The sequence below is a fragment of the Molothrus ater genome, chromosome 11 (assembly GCF_012460135.2).
Source record: "Molothrus ater isolate BHLD 08-10-18 breed brown headed cowbird chromosome 11, BPBGC_Mater_1.1, whole genome shotgun sequence".
NCBI lineage: Eukaryota > Metazoa > Chordata > Aves > Passeriformes > Icteridae > Molothrus > Molothrus ater.
Genome location: NC_050488.2, coordinates 2,110,887 through 2,131,845, shown reverse-complemented (window position 1 = coordinate 2,131,845; position 20,959 = coordinate 2,110,887). Strand labels below are relative to the sequence as shown.

The window sequence follows — 20,959 nt, the reverse complement described above, 5'->3', positions numbered from 1 at the left end:
CATGGTTTGCATGCACCTGTACTTGCCAAAAAACCTGAATGAAATGGCAAATAACAACAGAATGTACTTAAAAATTTAAGACTCTATACAAGAAAAAATACTTAAGACTATGTCAAACATCTACTGTCCTGAGAGCCTCCAAAAGAAATTATACTCCATTTTAACATTATCTTATTAAATACACCCATGAAATTACAGTTCTGGTTTGGGTGGGTTTTTATTTACTTAACAAAGTGCCATAGCAGCCTTTTTGTTTCAGAGATAGAGTTTGAAGATAATGCCACAGACAGATTTACATTAGGTCTGGATTAGTCCCAACAGACCTGCACTTGTGTGGAAAGGCAAATGCTCTTTGGAAAAGACAGGCAAATATCAAGAGCTGAAGTTCTAAACTGAGGAAGGGCTTTTCCCCTGCAAAGTAAATATCCAGGGAGACTGACTCAAGCAAGAGCTAAGTTAAATACACACTTCTGATAAAGCAAATCCTGTAACAACTGCAGCTCCAGATGGATTCTGGGGCATTTTTCAAAAAACAAAAAGTGGATTTGAGCAGCAGTGCAAGAATCCAAGCACAGAGGGGCTGAGCTGAGTTTCCCCCCCTGAAGGGAAGGTTCAGGAATCTCCAAAGAAAGGAAGGGGCAGGAGAAGGAGGAAGGGAAAGATAACAAGAGAAAGTTATTTATACCTTCAGTTTTCCTTTCAGCAAATGAAGTCCTATGACAAAAGGATGAAGCACATCATCTGTGGAAGACAAAAAAACAGAAGATATTTCCATTTTAATAGACAAACATATACATGCACTACATACCAAATAAATAACAAAAAAATGACAGCAATGATAAATGATCATCCTTCTGCTTTCAGAGTTTTCAGGGTCTTCCAGCCTTTATTTCATGCAGCATTTCATTGTAAGGAGACACAGAGTGCACAACCACCAAATGTTACCCAGCTCAAAAGCATTTCATTCTTCTTCCAGAACATCAGAAAAAAATCTTTTAGCTAAAAAATCTTCAGCTAAAAACTCGCTGAAGTAAAAATTAAACAGGATTGAACAGTCCCTTCTCAGACGTCAGCTCCTCACTCAGACAAACACCTTGCTGACTCACAGATGTTGACAAATCTTGGAGACAAAACAAACAAACAGTAATAAGCAGCCAAGCCTCTGAAGGCTCTCTGTATCTTGCATAAAGCAGCAACTGTAAAAGGGAGAATTCCTAGGGAAGCTGAAGAAATCTTGATGGGATCATCCCCACACAAAGGTTTCTCTTCTCCAGACCAAGAAGTCACAGACTCCTCATGTCTTTCTAAAAAAATGCAATAAAAAAATCAACAAGAGATTTTATATTGGCAGCTTGCTTCTGGTTACAGGTATCCTCTCTTCTGGACAGAGCAAATGGGGAAAAAACTCAAATGGATAAATAAAAAGAAGCTGCAATGATTTTACCAAACCAGCAAACTCTCAAAGATTAACAAGAAACCAGATCAATGCTTTGGGACCTCCACCTTGAGCCATGTTCAGTCATTTTCCAAGTGGAATCTAGTGACACCCTGAACTGTGGATTGACCCTGCTTCCACCTAGCACAGCTGTCTCCAACAAACATTAAGGAATGTGGCACATAAAATACTGTAAATATGCTTTCCATCATGGAAAAAGATAAGCAGGGAGACTGGGGACAAGGAAGGAATTCAGGTTTTCTCACACCAGAGGAAAAGATGAGATCTTTAGTTATAACCAAATACAAGAGATGGCAGTGAGTCACTAAAATGGAGAATGTTACATGAAAAAAAAAGGAGAGAAAACTGATGGGGAAATTTCATTTACAGAATGAAAACCCAAAGCATTTTTACAGTAAAATCTGTAAGAAGAAAAAGAAATCTCATGCATAAATCAAGAAGAGACAGCACAGCATAAAACAAGTGTGATAGGCTGAAGAAGCAGGTGCAGTATTTCTATCTGCCACCACAGCAATAAGACAGGAAAAATTACTTTTTTTTCATGAGAGATGAAGAGACACATGACAAAACAATCAGTAAGAACATCTGCTAGCAGAACTGGCAAACACGAGGGTTTAAGGAATGAGAGGTACCAAAAAGCCCAGTTTACTGCAGATGTGAGAGTCAATGGAACCTGGCTGGAATTGCTCAATGAGACAAAGGCAGAGCAGAGGGAGAGGACAACCCCTGTGTCCTGCAGGATTTCCACCTGAGCTGCTCTGAGGAGCAAGGCCAGCACACAAATTCATCACTCAAACCATTGCCTTGGAAAGACTCTGCCCCAAACCTACTCCTAAAGGCACAAAGAGCCTCAAGCACAAAAGCTTGAGGTTTGTGTTTCAGTGGTGTCAGTCACTCCTGAACTATGGATTGATGGTTTTAGAAAACACACCTTGTATGTGGGGTAAGGAAATCCCAAATGTCAGACATTTCAGCAAGCACACATCTCCACTGGATACCTGTGCCACTGGACCCCCCTGGCTCACTGGCAGGGCATTCTTGCTGTTTGCTCCTCTTTCCACCACAATATTACAGCATTTTGTCACTGGAAGTGCTGGTAATTTACTCCCAGAAAAAAAGAAATATTAATTTCCTATAGTGTGCAAGAATACAGAATAAAATTTAGTCAACATCAGCCTGGCCTTTTAGAAATTAAGACAAAAACCTCATACTCCACTGATTCCTGGGCTACACTGTTAATCCCCATCTTTAAAACTCACACTGCCTGTTCAAAGTCTCCACATGAGAAATTGAGAAAGACAAAATAACCAATATACAAAGGAACCCAAAATTTAAAGAAAAACTCTGCCAGACATAAAATATGCAAAAAAAAAACCTGAAAGAATCTCTTGTAGTCACAGTTTTGTGCTGAGAAAAGAAAAATATTTTTCAGTGTAAGACAGCTTTTATGTCAATCTGCTCAATTTTACTGAACATTTTCTTCACTTTGTAACAGAAAATGATTCCAGGTAGTGTCCTGTAATTCAACATCACAAGGGCAGATCTTACTGGAAGAGGTAAAAATAGCAGCAGGGAGCATGCCAAAGGACAGTCTTTCCACTACAGGGGCAGTGCTTACATTGCAACATCAGCTGGCTCTCTTTTTATAACCTCACCATTGCAGTGAGCCTCTTACACAGGCAACCCAAAAGGCTGCAGAAATCCCAGAGGAAGCTGGGCCTGTTTCTGAGCTGCAATCAATGCCCTGCACCACCGGGAGCCCAAGGCTCTGCTGCAGCACTGCTCCTGCCTGTGGCAGCTTTCTAAAGCACCCAGCACACCTAGGGCTGATGTCACTCACAATTCAGTGCATTCCTTGTCAAATGTCAGCATCAAATTAGAGCCTGGCACATTTTGGTGCTCCTTTTGGCTGCAGCACACTGGAAGCTCCTTAATTTACTGCATTTTCTGGCAGCCCCAGACCCACCCCCTGCAGAACTCCTGTTATCCCATTTCTGAGCCTGGCACAAGCCCTCCCCAGCCCTGAACCCTCGGTGGGTTTTTGCCACGTTTCCACACAGAGATAACAAGCAGCCCAAGCTGAGCACTGCAGCTGTGAGGCCAGGGATCAAACAAAGGCAGAAATGCTGTTTTACCAGCACAGACTCTGCTCCACAGCCAGCAGCTTGGCTTGCAGGTGACCAAAAGTGCTTAGCTTTCTAATTAGGCACCAGGGAGAGCTGCACCCTCCCATCTCAGCACCACAAACAGGTTCCTGCCTGCTCCTCCTCCACAGCAGGATTGATTGGACACAGCTCCCCAGAGCCACTGGAGGCACAGCGAGAGGAAAGCCTGGGAAAAGCAGGGAGTCACTGAGCTGGCACAGGTGCTCTCACACTTTTCTGCCTCAATTAAAGAAAAACTGACTGATCATCAGTAAATTCACCTCTCCTGAAACCTGCAAGCCCTGGAATAATCAGAGATGTTGGTTGTTTGCACACAGTAGCCCCAGCACTGGGTCCTTGTTTTAAAAACTAAGCATCAGCCTCGTGCAAAATCAAGAGTAAATAGAGTTTAGACATTTCTGCCATACTTTGAATGCATGAATTTTATAGTGCAAGTTTCACCAAAAAAAAACCCAAACACGTCAAATTACAACACAAATACACAAGAAATGAAAAATATTTTCATGGGGTTATGCAATAGATTGGACCTGAAGGAATTCAATTGCTATCAGAAATCATCAAAATAAGGAAAATATTAACCCAACAGCAGCCTTAGAATCAACAATTACCAGGTAAGTTCTGAACTTCAAGAATTGAAAGAAAATGTCTTCTTGCCTGTGAAGGTGGAGTCACATCCTGTGCCAACTTTCAGAGAAACTTTAGAACAAAGTTTCTGAGTAAAGTTTAAACAACCCTAAGTTCCCATGTATCAAAATTCACCTTTCCAAGTGAAAGCTGCACAGGCAATTACAGGCACTCTTACCTCCACATTAAGTGGAATTAAAATCCACTTTACTTTCTCTTTTACAAGAAACTTTTAATAGTGTACTTTCTATGGTAATGATTTGGAAACAATATAAATAGCATTTTTTGGGTAGCAATAAATTAGGAATTTAAAAAAAAATTAAACTATGATTAACCAGTATTTTTTCTTCCCAGCAACACTTCCAGTCTAATGGTCTTCCCTACAACTGCTCTGCTTTGCAGGGTTCTCTCTCTGTGCTCCATTTCTGCAACAATTCCACACAAACAAAAGGGATTACACACATCTGCACCTCCCCACCACACTCCTTCAGTTTCACCAAAAAACTCTTACATAAAATCTCAAGTTTATTAGACACAAATAACATCTGAATAAAGAAAAAACAATGATCATTTAGTCATCTCTGCCACAGGTAGCAAGTGACTAAAGAGAGCAGTGCTAATGTGGTGTGCTAATAGACTGAAAAACCACTATAAAATACTGAAAGTATGAGCAGACTTTGAGCAAACACACTTAAATGGCTGAGAACAAGAAAAAGGAATATGCAAAAACCAGCAGAAATTACTGGCAGAGCTGACAGGGACATACACTGGAAGCAGTCTAAGAGACTTTAGAGAAAAAGGAAAATTGGCCATATTTAAAATATGAACTATTTCAATAAATTGTAATATTTAAAATATTAAAAGAATAATGGTTAAATTATTTCAATAGAATATCTTAAATGTTTTCCCTTATGAAAGCATTGGAGACATCTTTCTTCTAGTTCTGCACTATCCTGCACCCCCCTCTTGGTAATCTGTCAACTCAGGGTTCCAAAAATCCCCACTTTCAGAACTCCAGCTGGTTCTACGGTGACATTTATGTAACACAAAACTCTGCTGGGGGCCCAGAGCCATTTCTTAGCGCCTGAACCTCTGAGGCAGCTTTAATTAGTGCAGTTAACCCACGGCACACCCAGGGGCGAGCTGGGGAAGCAAGCTCCCGTCTCTGAACTAAAAATACCCAATGGCTCATTGGCACAGCGATCCTGGCTGCCCATGGGAACGGCCCGGGCTCCAAAACCCCTGTGGCAGCTGCTCCACAACCGAGGGAAAGCACGGCAGGTACAAACCAAGCTGAACCTGAGGGAAAACTGCAGCACCCGGTGATCCGGGCACAGCACAGAGGGAGAGGCTGAGAGCCACAACTGTGAGGGGAAACCATGGCAGGTACAAACCGAGCTGAACCTGAGGGAAAACTGCAGCACCCGCTGGTCCAGGGACAGGCACAGCACAGGGGGAGAGCCTGAGAGCCACACAGGAGGGGAAAGCACGGCAGGTACAAACCGAGGTGGACCCGGTGATTGAGCACCAGGGAAAACAGTATTAGGCTCTTTAAACATAGTAGGGCTGAGATGAGGTGGGTTTGGTGGAAGGCTAGGCCTAGGCTGCTTAGGGTGAAGGCTGAGTAGAAGCTTAGGTGGAGGTAGGACATAAAGAAAGTTACAGGGTGGGAGCTATAATTTGTTGAGTCGAAATCAACCGTCTTAGTTCGACTAACTTCCTGTTATTCTGCTCATTCTAATCCGCCTTGAATTCATTCGTATACTAGTCCTAGGGTAAGGAGGAGGATAAGTGAAGAGGTTCAGGTTACTGCAGCACCCAGTGATGCAGGCACAGGCACAACACGGGCTGAGAGCCCACAGCTGTGAGGGAAATCATGGCAGGTACAAACCGAGCTGAACCTGAGAGGGAAAACTGCACCGCCCGGTGATCCAGGCACAGCACAGAGGGAGAGGCTGAGAGCCACACGGGAGGGCAAACCACAGCAGGTACAAACTGAGCTAACCCTGAGAGGGCAAACTGCAGCAACCGGTGACCCAGGGACAGGCACAGCACAGAGGGAGAGGCTGTGAGCCCCCAGCTGTGAGGGAAAGCACGGCAGGTACAAACTGAGTTAACCCTAAAAGGGAAAACTGCAGCGCACAGGCACAACACAGGCTGAGAGCCCACAGCTGTGAGGGGAAACCACAGCAGGTACAAACTGAGCTAAACCTAAAAGGGAAAAAACTGCAGTGCCCGGTGATCCAGGCACAGAGGGAGAGGCTGAGAGCCCACAGCTGTGAGGGAAAGCACGGCAGGTACAAACCGAGCTGAACCTGAGAGGGAAAACTGCACACAGCCCGGTGACCCAGGCACAGCACAGAGGGAGAGGCTGAGAGCCACACAGGAGGGGAAACCACAGCAGGTACAAACTGAGCCGAACCTGAGATGAATCAAAAACTGCAGCGCCCGGTGATCCAGGCACAGCACAGCACAGAGGGAGAGGCTGAGAGCCCACAGCTGTGAGGGAAAGCACGGCAGGTACAAACTGAGCCGAACCCGAGATGAATCAAAAACTGCAGCGCCCGGTGATCCAGGCACAGCACAGCACAGAGGGAGAGGCTGAGAGCCACACAGAAGGGGAAAGCACGGCAGGTACAAACCGAGCTGAACCCAAGATGAATCAAAAACTGCAGCGCCCGGTGATCCAGGCACAGCACAGCACAGAGGGAGAGGCTCAGAGGGCGGAGCTGGAGACAAGGTCCCACTGCACAGCTCCTGAGGCAAACACAGCACGGGTGTCACGCTCACCACCTGCACTCGGGATTTGAAGGCGATTCTGCCTTAAGTGAAGAGCTCTGATTTAACCGTGCTCTGCTCCCTTGCTGCCTCCAGGAGCAGCACAGAGAAATGACACCTGCACCTGCACACAAACCCCGCAATGGCCACCCTGCTGTGCCACACAAACCCAGGGCTCTGCTGCTAAAATCTCTCCTTTCAATCACATGGACTACATCACTTCAAAGCCTGACAATAGGATACTTATAAACATGCTATTTATTAATGATCAGCTCTAATTCCTAGCTCTGAAAATGCCTTTCTCATTTACAAATGACTCCAGACCAGCACTTTGTTTACCCTCATCTGCTGTGTGCACTGCAGCATTTCAGTACACAAATGACCATATTCTATTAAACTGTAAAAGGTCAGTACACAGTGCTGCAATAAAATCAACTTTGTGTAAAACAGATGACATTTATAGTACAAACACAATATTCAAGTCACTAAAGGAATAAACGTGAGCCAGCTGCTTTTCAAAGCAAAAGCGTTGTTTACAAAAAAACAGCGCACGCAGCAAGAGCCAGCAGAGCTCGGAGAATTTTTCACAGAACTTGGGCCAAAAGAGACTTTCTCTTCAGAAAAAAATAAGAACATCACTAAACATGGGTTACCCATACAGAATAAATTGTATCTGCTTCATGCTGTCTCAAAAGCCATGAGCTAATGCATGCTCATGGCTAAAATACCTTGGTAATTTGTCATAAATTCAGAATTCTTAGCCAAGTCTCTACTGTTACATCAACTCCTCTTTCAATTAATTTGTAAAGCTGAACAAATGTTTCCACAACCTTATTCAATATAGTGGATATATTTCATACTAGAAAACACCAAAGGGTTTTGCAAAGCAATTACACAAAATCAATCAGAATCGGTACAATGCAGAGGTAAACATGTCTGTTTACAAATTAAACTTATGTGAAACTTACTGAAATCATGCTTCAATCACAGTGCTTGGTAAATCTCAAGTTTTCATCTTGTTTTGATGACTTTTGTTGCTTCCCCAAATAAAGATCACTAACTTATGCAATTTAATGATTTTATTATAAACAGAACTCTAAATACTATTTTTCATTGCACACTCTTTAGATATCTGTGTTTCTAATTTAGAAGATGGTCCAGGAACTTATTTCTTACAGCACAATCATCCTGCTCAACCACCCATTTGCACACAGAGGCCAAACACTCATTTGTTTCCTGAACTGCCATGAAAGTTTTGGAAATGCAGCTGCACAAATCCCATTAACTGGTGGCACCAATTGTCCTGCCTCTCCTGCAGCAATTCCTGGGTATTTCCCATTTTTAAAGTTAGGCAGAGGCACAAAGAAGGGGACATTCCTACAGGATATAGAAATAGGAAGCCGAGGCGTGGGGGAATTCCCTGATCTCCATCAGCCAGGGCATCCCAGCAGGAGCACATCCCCAGGAGGAGCCCAAAGCCACGGAAATCCCTCCCTCCGTGTGTCCGTCTGTCCCTCGGGCCAGGGGCAGCCCCGGGAGGCAGGAGCAGAGCCAGCACGGGAAGGGGAGGAGCAGAAGCTCGGGGTGTTGAAGGAGAGCAGCAGCAGAGGGGAGCTGCAGGTGTGACACAGGCGTGGCAAAGGGACCCACTCTGGCAGCACAGCAAAGCACAAATGAACGGGGCTGTGAGCAGAGACCCAAACACCAGCCTGCACTCAACTGCCCGAGTTCATTGCTCTACCAACTTAATGAGCAAAATAAAAACCATTTAAACATCAATTCAGCTCCTGCACTGAATCTTGACTGAAGGCTCTTTGATAGAAAATAATTCCACCTAACAGCTTTTGCTTCCCATCTCCTACAGGAGCTTGGAAACCAACAGCTCTGAATTTAATGTTTTCCAACAAGGAAAACGTGATTTTCTTCTCAACTCCTGCTTTTCCAACAGCACAAAGAGGCACATAAATAATCTGGAGGGAGGAGGGGAGGAGATGTCCCAGAAGAAATTACTGCTGATGTAGCGTACCAAGAAGTGCTGAGCAATGATTTCCGTGGGTCATGGTTGTGGTTCAGAAAATGAGCTCTTTTAATAAGATATAGTAAGGCCAGCCCTGAGACAGCAGTGACTTCATACGTCATTTGAACAGAATGCACTGTTGGTTAAGAATAAAAAATGGAAAAGGAATTAAACTGAAAAAAATAAGGTTTAGATCTTCTTTGGAAAAAAAAAATAGGCTTTTTTCCTGCCATTTTCAGCTTTTCCTTCAAAGCAGGTTAATCTACAATGTTGCACAATGTTGTCCTGTCCTGAAATATTAAGAATAGCAACAAACCATTTGAAAAACATATTCCAGGACTCTGAAAGCATCACTGCCCCAACCCAACAATGCTACTTCACTTCTGATTTAATAATCTAAGATTAAATTGCTTACTACATTAATCAGTCACCATATTCATTTCATGAGCACACACAGAGATCCCTACATCTTTCATGATTAATTGCAGCCTCGGGTTTGCCTGCAGAAAATTCTCATTAAGACAAACCAAACTAAAGCCACTTCCATTCTGAGTGGGTGTCCCCAGAAGAGATTTAAGAGAATTGCCTGGAATTAACTCTCACATTCATCAACTCAATCTCTGCTTCTGCACCAACACTGCAGACACATCCTGAAGAATAAGCATGCCCATTCTAGTTTGGCACAATGCAGTGATCCTTCAGGCAATAGCTGCAGCTGAGCTTTTCTGAAGGATTAAAATAAAAAACATCTTCAGGTATTTTAAGCTGGCTTCAGTTTTGGAAATACTCTGAGTTTTACACCACTGCAGATCCTTCTGCTTCTGCACACCTATAAGCTGCAGCTGGAACACAAACCATGCTGCAGCAATCCCATTGCAACTGGTTCTGCAGTCCCTGCACCTCTGCATGTCACTCCAAGGCTAAGAAGGAAAGCAATTCTGCACGAGTCATTTGGGCTGTCACAGGTGAGTGGGACAGGCAGGCTGCAGAGAAAGAGAGGCAGAAACAGGACAGGGCTGGAGCTGCTCCTGCAGAGCACCACTGCTACAGGCAGGGCTGAGCAGCTGATAAGGACTCAATCTTACCCCTGACTGCAAATGTCCAACGGATTTTAACTTGCAAAAAATAATCAAGCAAGCAATTCAGACCAAAGAGTGCCCAAGTAGAAAGAATTCAGTTGTGCTGATACACCTAAAGGCGTTTTCTACTCCCAGTTCAGCAGACTATGGATGACACTAACAGGAGGGTCAGGCAGCCTCGCTGGAAGTGCAGGAGGGACAAAGCCACAGCATCACAGCGGGGACCCGGGGAGAGCGGGACAGCACAGCCCCAGCTATGGGCAGGGCACGGCTCCAGCTGTGCGGGATGCTCATCCTCCTCATCCTCCCTGCACAGGGCACGGCTCCAGCTGTGCGGGATGCTCATCCTCCTCATCCTCCCTGCACAGGGCACGGCTCCAGCTGTGCGGGATGCTCATCCTCCTCATCCTCCCTGCACAGGGCACGGCTCCAGCTGTGCGGGATGCTCATCCTCCCTGCACAGGGCACGGCTCTAGCTGTGCGGGATGCTCATCCTCCTCATCCTCCCTGCACAGGGCACGGCTCTAGCTGTGCGGGATGCTCATCCTCCTCATCCTCCCTGCACAGGGCACGGCTCCAGCTGTGCGGGATGCTCATCCTCCCTGCACAGGGCACGGCTCTAGCTGTGCGGGATGCTCATCCTCCTCATCCTCCCTGCACAGTGCACGGCTCCAGCTGTGCGGGATGCTCATCCTCCTCATCCTCCCTGCACAGGGCACGGCTCCAGCTGTGCGAGATGCTCATCCCACTGCTCATCCTATGCGGGATGCCCACTCGCACTCTCCTGCACAGGGCACGGCCCCAGCAATGCGGGATGCCCGCTGTTCACTGTCCCCGCACAGGGCACGGCCCCAGCAATGCGGGATGCCCGCTGTTCACCCTCCTGCACAGGGCACGGCCCCAGCAATGCGGGATGCCCGCTGTTCACCCTCCTGCACAGGGCACGGCCCCAGCAATGCGGGATGCCCGCTGTTCACCCTCCTGCACAGGGCACGGCCCCAGCAATGCGGGATGCCCGCTGTTCACCCTCCTGCACAGGGCACGGCCCCAGCAATGCGGGATGCCCGCTGTTCACCCTCCTGCACAGGGCACGGCCCCAGCAATGCGGGATGCTCCTCCGGGCGCTGCGGGCCCACCCTCGCGGCTCCGCGCTGCCGCTGACAGGCGGCGGCCACGACCCAGCCCCGCTCCCCCCGACCCTCGGGCACCCTCGCCCCGCCCCGGCTCTCTCGGCACCGATCCCCTCGGCCGGGCCCGGGCAATCCGGCCGCGAAGCTCCGCGGGCCCGAAGCCGCCCGGTTCTCCTCCTCCTCCCCAGTGTCCGCCGGGGCCGAGCGGCCGAGGCGGCGGCCGGGTCAGCGCGCCCGGGGCCGAGCCCGGAGCGGCGCCAGCGCGGAACGCAGCGCCGCAAAGAGAGGAAATACGGGGAACGGTTCTCCCGCTCGCCCTTGGCGCTCCCCGGCCACCCGTACCTGTGTCCCGGGCCCCCGGCGGGTCCCCCGCGTCCCGGTGCCGCCCGGCGCCGCTCGTTCCGCGCCTCAGAGAAAATGGCGGCCCCGCGCCCAGGCAGACATTTATCCCCGCCCATCGCCCGCTCGGCGCTCGACGCCGTCCCTGCGCCCGCCTGCCCGGCCGCTCCCGCCTCCCCGCCTGGCGCGGGAGCGCCGAGCCCTGGATCGGCCGCTCCGCCCCGCCGCCATTTGGGAGCGGCTGAGGCGCCGCGGGCTCGGCGGCGGGAGGAGGGAGGGAAAGAAGGAATGAAGGAAGGAGGCGATCCCGAGGGCATCCCGCCGCCGCCGCCGCGCTCCAGCCCTGCCCGCCACCCGGCCTGGGAGAGCGGCATGAGCGCTGCCGCCGCGCCGGTGGGCGGCAGAGCCGGCTCCCCTCAGGGCAGCGCAGCGCTGCCGCCTCACAGGCACCCCCGCCCTCAGCTGCCGAGCCCGCCTGCACTAGCCCTGCCTCGGCCGAGTCCTCGGTAGTTTGACAATTAATTTGTAATTTGACAATGAATTAGTCAATGAAGCAGCCCCGGTGTGCGGGTCCGGTGCAGCAGAGCGGGGTCCCGAGCTGTGGCCGGGCAGCGCTCCCTTACCTGGGCTCAGCCAGCCCGCTCCTACCTGCGCTCAGCAGAGCCCGGCTCTGCGCGGAGCAGGCAGCGATTCCCATGGGGCGGTACGTGCTCAGGGGTGGGGTGTGAGCTGCTGGGAAAGGTATCTGGGGAGAAATAAAAAAATAAATAAAAAGAACTAGCGTGCAAGCTCTGTTCCTGGAGGAGACAGGGACCAGCTGTCAGGCAGCAGTCCCTGTGTGACTCCGCACAGCCTCCATGGAAAAGCGGGGATACCAAAGGGCTCTGCTCACTCTTAACTCACTTAGCTTTGAAAACATACAGAACGGTACATCAAAATAGTAAACAAATTACCACCCCAAAATCCAGCTTCTAAGGTAGCCGTTGCAAAGGAAAACATTTCTCCTAGAAGGGTTTTCAAAGAGCATTTCACGTTTGCATTTACAGTCATGTAAGTTACATTAATTGTTAATTAAATAAGCGTTACTCTAAAAAAGAGCCTCCAGCAAAATTCTCTTGTCTTATTTTGGATTTCTCTACGGAAGAAAGTTCTGATATAAACCAAAACCTGAGTTCAGCTAAAGTCACTTAACCTCAGAGAGGCATAGCAAGGACAAGGAAAAAGCAGCACTGTTGGGTTTGCCTCTCCTGAGCACCAAATAAGAAAAAATCCCAAAATTCAAGAGAGTTCTTAGGTCCTGGTGCCCCCTAGGAAGAGGTGTGGTTGCCAAGGAATAGGGGATTGGAATGGGGATGGCAACCAGGAGCTCTGGAGGGCTGAAACAGAAGTTTCCATGTCTCCAAAATTCTGTGATTCCCACCTGTTCTGAAAGTTACCACTGATTCCAGTGTAACAACGCCTTCAATTTAGAGGATATTGCTAAAGGAAATATTTAAGCTTTTATAGCACCTTCTACAAGACAAACCACACTGAGATTCCAGCTGTTAAGAAAAGACCTTACTCTCTAATTGTCCTCTTTCCTATTGCCATGGGCTCAAACCTACCAGAAAACCAAATCCAGACTGAGGTGGTATCCACTGAGGGCAAAATTTAAAATCTAAATCATTCTTTTCAAATTCTTACAGAGTAACTTCTCAATGTCACATTTCAACTGAAGAAGTGCCATGATGCACAGATCCAGTTTATTTATACAACTTGAACAGGAGTCATATCCATGTATCTGACTGCAAAACTTAGCCCAGGAGGAAAAAAATCCAAAAATACACTCAAAGCTGTGTGTACAATAAATATTCACATGGCTTTAGACTCAGCATGTCCATGTAATATGGTAGGGTAGTACAGATTTTAGCAGAATATGCAAAAGGATCTTTAAATACTGTAATATAAAACATAAACACCATGAGGAGCTTGAAAAAGCAGGAAAGGAGGGAAAACCACCTCATGAAGAGGAGGTTTTGCCAAAGACCTTTCAGAAAGTTTTAAACTCCTTTTAAAAGAGCAGAACAGTGAAGGAGTGTAGTCATGGAGCAAATAAACACAGATCTGGAGGAAAGCAAGGCAGATTTCAGAGTTAAACAATGCAGCACATGCAAAGGAAGACAATAACTGCAAGAAAGAAACAGAAAAGCAACCAGGGAAACTGAAACATTACAGCACTGCAGCAGAAGGGAAACAAAAACTGAGCAGACTTTCCAAACTAAACTGAAAATTATCAGCATTCTTAGCCAGGCTGATGTGGTTTGTGTTTGGGGTGAGATGTTTGAAGGGTGAATGTCCAGGTGTTGGACTCGCATTTGTCCAGGCACACAATCAGCTCTTGCACTTTCACCACCTGGAGGGTTCCTGCCTGTACAAAAAGCAGTGATCAGAGGAGAATGAAAGCCCTCAGGGCTTCAGCCCTCAGGGCTTCAGGCTGTGGCAGCACCTTGATCCTGCCTGGGGATGGGTTCATTCCCTTTCCCCCTGTGGGTCTGTCACACAGGCAAAGCCCCCTCAGCTCCCTCAGGGCAGGGATGCTCCATGCCCATCTTTGAGAAGAGTTTGCACCCTGCCTGCTGGAAAGGAGCATGGAAAACCTTTCCTTATTTGTGGTGATTCCATTTGCTGTGTGCAATATTCCTGTGCTCCCAGGCTTCACTTGGGGATTCTCCAAAAATATCAAATGTTTGAATGCCACCACATCACCTCAATCGTGTCCTTAATGCCTCTAAGCCTCAGAAGAATGAGCAGCAAGAATTAGGAGTGGAATGCCGGCTAGGAAAAAGAAGAAATGCATATACACATTTTATTATTATAGAATTTTGTGTATCAAATCTTCTTCCCTCCCTCCTCAAGCCAAGGATTGCTGTAAACAAACTTTGCCATTTTATCCAGCCACAGTCCAAGCATTGTCCTTCTGCAAGGTTTGATTATGCTACAAATTATCCTCTTACTCCTCCATAAGTTTTGTTATTGTTGTTGTTTTTGTTGTTTGTTTGTTTGTTTTAATAAGAGAACATTGCTTAGGAAAAAGTTTAAGTTAGATACTAAAGCAGTCCAGCATACAGAGCCCATGAAGAAAGTGCCTTAACAAATCAAGCATGAGCAACCTAAAAGAGAAGCCAAATAAGGCATCTCTTATGTGTATGATGATGCATAAACTATTTATATTTTATCATCCAGCTGAAAGGCTTTATTATTTCCCTGTGCCACTAAAGTGTTCAGAGGAGTGGAAATATAATGTTTAGTTTGGGTTTTTCATGCATTGAGAATTTAAATTGCATAAATTACCTTACAACAACAGGACACCTTATATATGAAGCTCTTAACAGTGCAGTTAACTTGTTTTGCTGAAATGAAAACTATAATTTTTGTTGCTTTGTCCTGAACAAATCATCAATTTTCTACTTTATTCATATCCAGCCAAAGGTGGTTGCTGTTGGGCTGGTTACAGTGCTGCCTTTTCTCACCCTTTCTCCAGCAGCTTTTCAGCCAAATCTTGGGAGCCAAATCTCTCTCTTCCATATGAAAATAGAAAAACACCCAAGAACCATATAAGTAGGAACATCTAATAGATTATAGTAAGGAGATTATAGTTCTATAATCTATTAGATGTTCCTACTTATATGGTTCTTGGGTGTCTTTCTATAAAATTAACAATAAATATGTTGGATGAAAATATCAATTATTTTCAATACCAGTTTGTGTGGGAGCACTTCAGAGTATAAATTGAAACAGCTTTTCATTAAGCCTTGCAGTAATTAAATTATTCTGAGAGTGCAGCTCTACAAACAGTAAACAACAATCTCCTACTGAAAAAACAAAGTGGAGCCAGCCCTTTGTCACTGATGATTTCACACGAAGAGCCAGGATTCTCAGGGAAGTGTGCAGCAGTGGATTTGCTGCACGCAGAGTGAGAATTGCCAGGCAGTTGGTGGCCCCAGCTCTGCAGTGCCTGGCTCAGGGCAGCCGGGCTCTGCTGCCTCTCCCATTGCATGCAGTGCGATTTGCTCCTAGGAAGATGCAGGCTCTGCACTGCCCCAGGCCCTTCTCTCGCTCTCCTCCAGACAGACCGAGCTCACTGCCTTCCCTGGGCTTTGGATGCTCATTTGCAGCACTTCTGCCCAAGATTTCACTTTCTCCTGGTGTGACTTTGAAACCCGAGCTGCCCAGTGCAGGTGCTGCTCCCAGACAATTCTGCCACCACCCAGCCAATCCTCTGGGTCCTCTGCTGTTCCACACCTCCGTGCCCATTTGTTTGCACAGATAACTGAGAAAAAGCAAATAGAAAATATCCCTAAAGGCACGTGGCTCCAAAGTGCTCCCTCCCTGTTGTGTCTGACAGGTACAAATTCATTTTATCAGGTAACTATAACTGTTTTTTTCCCCGTAGCTGGAAATGTGTTGGAAAGAATAGCAGTTAAATTCCAGATAATTTTGGAAAGCATTGAGAGCCTGGGTAAATCTCCTTTCAGAACATAGGAAGTTTCAAAAAGCACAAGACAAATGCACCAGGTCAGCTGGGGTAGCACTGGATACGGAGAATATCAAAGCATGACAATAATTTTAGAATAATATTTTATAAATGTAATGTGGAGATGCTGAACTGATGAGTACCACCTGCACAGGGAATAAAAACTCAGCCTGAATAAGCATAATTTGGGCTCCAAAAAGAGGACACATTTTTTAAAAACTAAAAATCTAGGCTATAATTTATGTCTATTTGAACAGCCATTCCTATTGCAGAGACAATAAATACAGCACTTTGATTTACACGTGTATTCTATTTTTGAAACCTAACCGAACTGGTTTATTTGGTTTATTTTGACTTTCTGAAAAAGTCTAACCACAACAAAATCTCCTCAGAGCTAGGTATACTACAGTTTAAAAATAACAAAGCATAAATAGCTCTTTCCTGACAAACATTTTTAGAACCCAGCCTGAACATACAATGAAAACTCTTCTTCAGCAGAGCAGTTACACCTGATAGAGAGCTCCATAAAGGATTTATCACCTGATTCAGTGTGGCATTAAGCTGTGCATTGACAATTTCTCATGGCCACTGAACTCCACTCAATACTCAGGTTCTCCTCAAGCAGAAGAATTGCAGCTGTTCATTGTAGTAAGGTAGAAGGTGACAGCAACATTTCATTTTCCTGCAAGGAATCCTGAGTAAGGAATGAGTAGTGACAGAGTAGGATAGGAGGCTTCTATCAGACTGTAGCTGAAAAATACACAAACCTTCCTCTATCTCTTCACAGATCATTTTTGTTCTGTTTCTTCATCAAAAAGCTCAGTGGTTTTTATAGTTGTGGTGAGAAGGCTGCTCTCACTGGGATGTGTTTGTGCAGAAAGCCTCACTCCTGCCCTGCTCCCGTCACTCTGAGCTCTCATCAAAGGCAGATTCCAGAGACAAGGAGCCCAGAGCAGGCAGTGGATCCATCCTAGTGCTCTGAGCTCTGCCATTCCCAGATAACACAGCTAATTACCATGTGCCTATAAGGCCATAAATACCTGCACCACTCAAAGGTTCATGCAGGCAGCACAAAGACAAAAGTCCATTTTAGCCATGGGCCTGCATTCCTGCACTAAGAGAATGCAACTCTCCTTAGCTGGATTCTGGTACAAAAAGCAGTCCAAAATAAGGAAAAAAAAACCTGTCTGGCTTTCAGCTCCAGCCTATTTATCCATTGTCTTTCAAGTTCATCTCGAACATTGGGATAAACAGAGATAGGTGATCAAAGGGCTGTGTTACTTTTGGCAACACGCCCCTGCTGTAGCCAGCCTTTGATTCCTGTCCTCCACGTCCCACAGAGCAATCTGTGCTTCCAGGGCCAGCACAATTCAAAATCGTGTTGCAAGCACCTCCCTTCAGAGCAGGGCACTCCTGAAGATGTGCAGCAGGGCAGGATTGGGGCCATGCAGCTGCTGAGGGTTGGTGGCTGTACAAGGGGAAGCTCTTACCAGCCCTGCCCAGAGCACAGAGCATTCCAGAGCTGCACAGGGAAATTCACTCTGGGCTGATGGAGACATCCTGTACAGGGCTCAGCATTCCAGGGCTGCACAGGGACATTCACTCTGGGCTGATGGAGACATCCTGCACAGAGCATGGAGCATTCCAGAGCTGCACAGGGAAATTCACTCTGGGCTGATGGAGACATCCTGCACAGGGAAATTCACTCTGGGCTGATGGAGACATCCTGTACAGGGAAATTCACTCTGGGCTGCTGGACCCATCCTGCACAGGAGGAATTTCACTCTGGACTGATGGACCCATCTTGTACAGGGCTCAGCATTCCAGAGCTGCACAGGGGGAATTTCACTCTGGGCTGATGGACCCATCCTGCACAGGGAAATTCACTCTGGGCTGCTGGACCCATCCTGTACAGGGCTCAGCATTCCAGAGCTGCACAGGGAAATTCACTCTGGGCTCATGGAGACATCCTGTACAGGGCTCAGCATTCCAGGGCTGCACAGGGAAATTCACTCTGGGCTGATGGACCTATCCTGTACAGAGCATGGAGCATTCCAGAGCTGCACAGGGAAATTCACTCTGGGCTGCTGGACCCATCCTGCACAGGGGGAATTTCACTCTGGACTGATGGACCCATCCTGCACAGGGAAATTCACTCTGGGCTGCTGGACCCATCCTGCACAGGGCTCAGCACTGCTCTGGCACAGCACAAGGATCAGGAGATCCCCCTGGGAAGCTCTAACATGACACACCAGTGTAGCCGTGCAATTTTTACAAACTTCCATGAGTGTGTGGCTCATTTGGTGTCTGATGATAAAGGTGGGGGATGTTTTTGTCAGATGTTTCATTTGTTAAGGACTTTTTTGCTGTTGCACATTCATGTCTCAGACTGGCCAGTGATAATCAGGTTGATTATACTTATCAGGATATTCTTCTGCTTCAACAGAAAAGTCAACTCTGATCAAATGAACGATGATGTTCACTTTGGTCTTATTTTTGAACGAACTTCTTTTTTCATTTCTTTTTGCAAGATAATAAAAACCCAAAACAATGCTATGAGCAAAACAAGTAAATGACTTGAGCAGTAATTAGCAAAGACATCAGGCCAAAGGAATGCAAACATACAAGTCTCCTGCTGGAGCTCAGAGCAGAGCCCAGTGTGCTGCGTTAGGAGATTTGTTCCATCTCTCAGCAACTGCACAGAAATGAGTGTGGACATGCCTGCTTGTACCTGAGTATTTTTAATACTTTGGAGATACACATCAAATACTCACAGGTATTCACATTCATTTATTCAGACATTCCTCACCTCCAGACCTATTCTGGTGGAGACAGAAGCTTTGCATTAACAGCACATTCTGCAAGGCTTTCTTCTGCCCTCCACAGAAATGGAACAGTGACACAAGGGCTTGAGTAAGTGCTGGAACATCATTGCTGAGACATCCATTTGATTCCATAGTGAGGCCAAAGAAACACCAAAAAAGCAAAATCTAGAGCAAGCTAAAGCCTTTGCTTTTCATACAGCAAGTATTTGTAACTTGGAATAACTGGTTCTGTGTTCACACACTAAATTCTAGACAGGAAATTTAAAAAAGAGGTTCTTTCCCCCCCCTTATCCCATACAAAGTGGAATGGATGGAAAGGACTAGCAATGTTTTGTTGCTAGTATGGAATCATGTCTTTACTACTGATTGCAGCTTGGGCTTTGATGACTGCAGCACGGCCCCGTGTCAGCCCTGGCATGGATTCCATGGACACCACCCGGGTTCTGAGCTGCTGCTGCAGGCTCACAGGCACTGGGGCTCTGTGCTGGCTCTGCAATTGCAGCAAAGCCAAAGCTGTCCTGGGGCAGGGAGGGTGAAACTCCAAGGCATTATTTCCATCTGGGAGGTTCTGTGCTGAGACATCTCCCCAGGACACACCTGACAGATTCATCTCTTTCAAGGCTGTCTTCTGAAAATAAACCAAGGTGGATTTTCTCCTCCTCTTGGGAAAACCTTATCCTTGTAAATAAGGAACAGCAGAACCAAAAATATCTTATGTTGGGGCAATCTTCAGATGCTTTGCCCCAGCACTCTCTGGGTGAATTATTTAACTTCTTGTAGCTTTTAGACTTCAAAATTACCTATTCAAACTAAAGTTTTGGGTGAAACATTCAGTACAAAGCAATAAATTATTTCCTGAAGAAATGGATTTTGATGTATCAAGTTTTCAAGCAGGATCACGCTCTTGGCTGACAAGAATGCAAGCAAAATTATTTGCCTTCTTTTTCTCCCTCTCCCTCTTCATTTATCTTTTGATAACAGTCAACTGCACTTATTCTTAAAGGAGTATTGATGGTTATAGCCATTGTTTTATTAAAAATAAAAATTGCAGCCTTTATATGCAAATTTAATAATTTTTCAAATATAATATACAGTATATGTATTATTATATATTAAATGTACTATATAAAAAAGGTCACCTCTGCTTTGTTTATACCAGGAGAGTTCAGGACATTTCCATTACAACCAAATGCCTAAATTCAGGTTTTTAGTGCTATCAGAGTAAAGTAAATTATTGAGATTGTATAAAACAGACCTACTCAAGAGGATTTGCCATTTCTGAAGCAATCCTTGGAAGTCTTTGAGTAAGGATAAGAAATAGGATCCATTCTCCTGTTTGACACAATAAAATATCATGGATTTATTTCGTTTAATAGAATGTAATTCACTTGAGTATTTAACTTAAGCAGGTGGAAAATCCTACTTTCTCTTAGGGACAGGAAATAGAGTCAAGTGATTAAAAGTCTTTGGTTACTTTTCCTGGTAGCTTTTTGTTGCTTGTTTTTGCAGGAAGTTAAGAATTCTCTGAGGAAAGCTCCGAGCTGTTTGTGTGGCTTTGTGAGTAATGGAAAGAATTTACACAAAATATGCCACTGCTGTGTAGTGATATGGAACAATAAATAATAAAATAGGCAAGAGGTAGGAATTGCTCTGACTCCCTTTCTGTAAAATCCCCCTTCCTAGAGGAAAGTGGAGCAGCTCCTATGAAGCAGTTGGGATGATAATTGCCAGGGAAGGCTGCTTTGGAATCTGGCAAGGAGCCACGATGCCCTAATTACCTTTACTCTGCAGTTTTGGGTCTGGAAGTAGCTGCTATTGTAGAATTCACTAATCCAGAGTAAATGGGATTGTTCTGCTGCAGCAGAAAGCTGGGCAGGCTTTCAAAAAACAAGAATTATTGAAAATACTATTTTGGAAAAGACTGGACAAGGATATAAAATCCTAGGTAGCCAAAGTTGAGCAGCATTGTAAAGAATCCTTTATGCAGGCTATTGAAATTAACAATTTTATTCTTATGAAAATTGGTAGTTTTC

At 45.9% G+C, this 20,959-nt stretch overlaps 1 protein-coding gene across 6 annotated transcripts in view; it reads right to left on the bottom strand.

The window, feature by feature from the left end:
* RAF1 (Raf-1 proto-oncogene, serine/threonine kinase) overlaps positions 1–11,677 on the bottom strand; it is a 39,931-nt gene extending 28,254 nt beyond the window's left edge. For 5 of the 6 annotated variants that reach the window (XR_004982268.2, XM_036404722.2, XM_036404724.2 and 2 more), the window contains exons 1-2: positions 11,592–11,677; positions 686–741 (exon numbers count right to left, since the gene is read on the bottom strand). The gene's annotated coding sequence lies outside the window, so the exon portion shown is untranslated. The remainder of the gene's footprint in view (positions 1–685; positions 742–11,591) is intronic. The other variant, XM_054516099.1, reaches the window with a different exon arrangement.
* Positions 11,678–20,959: the final 9,282 nt, after the last annotated feature.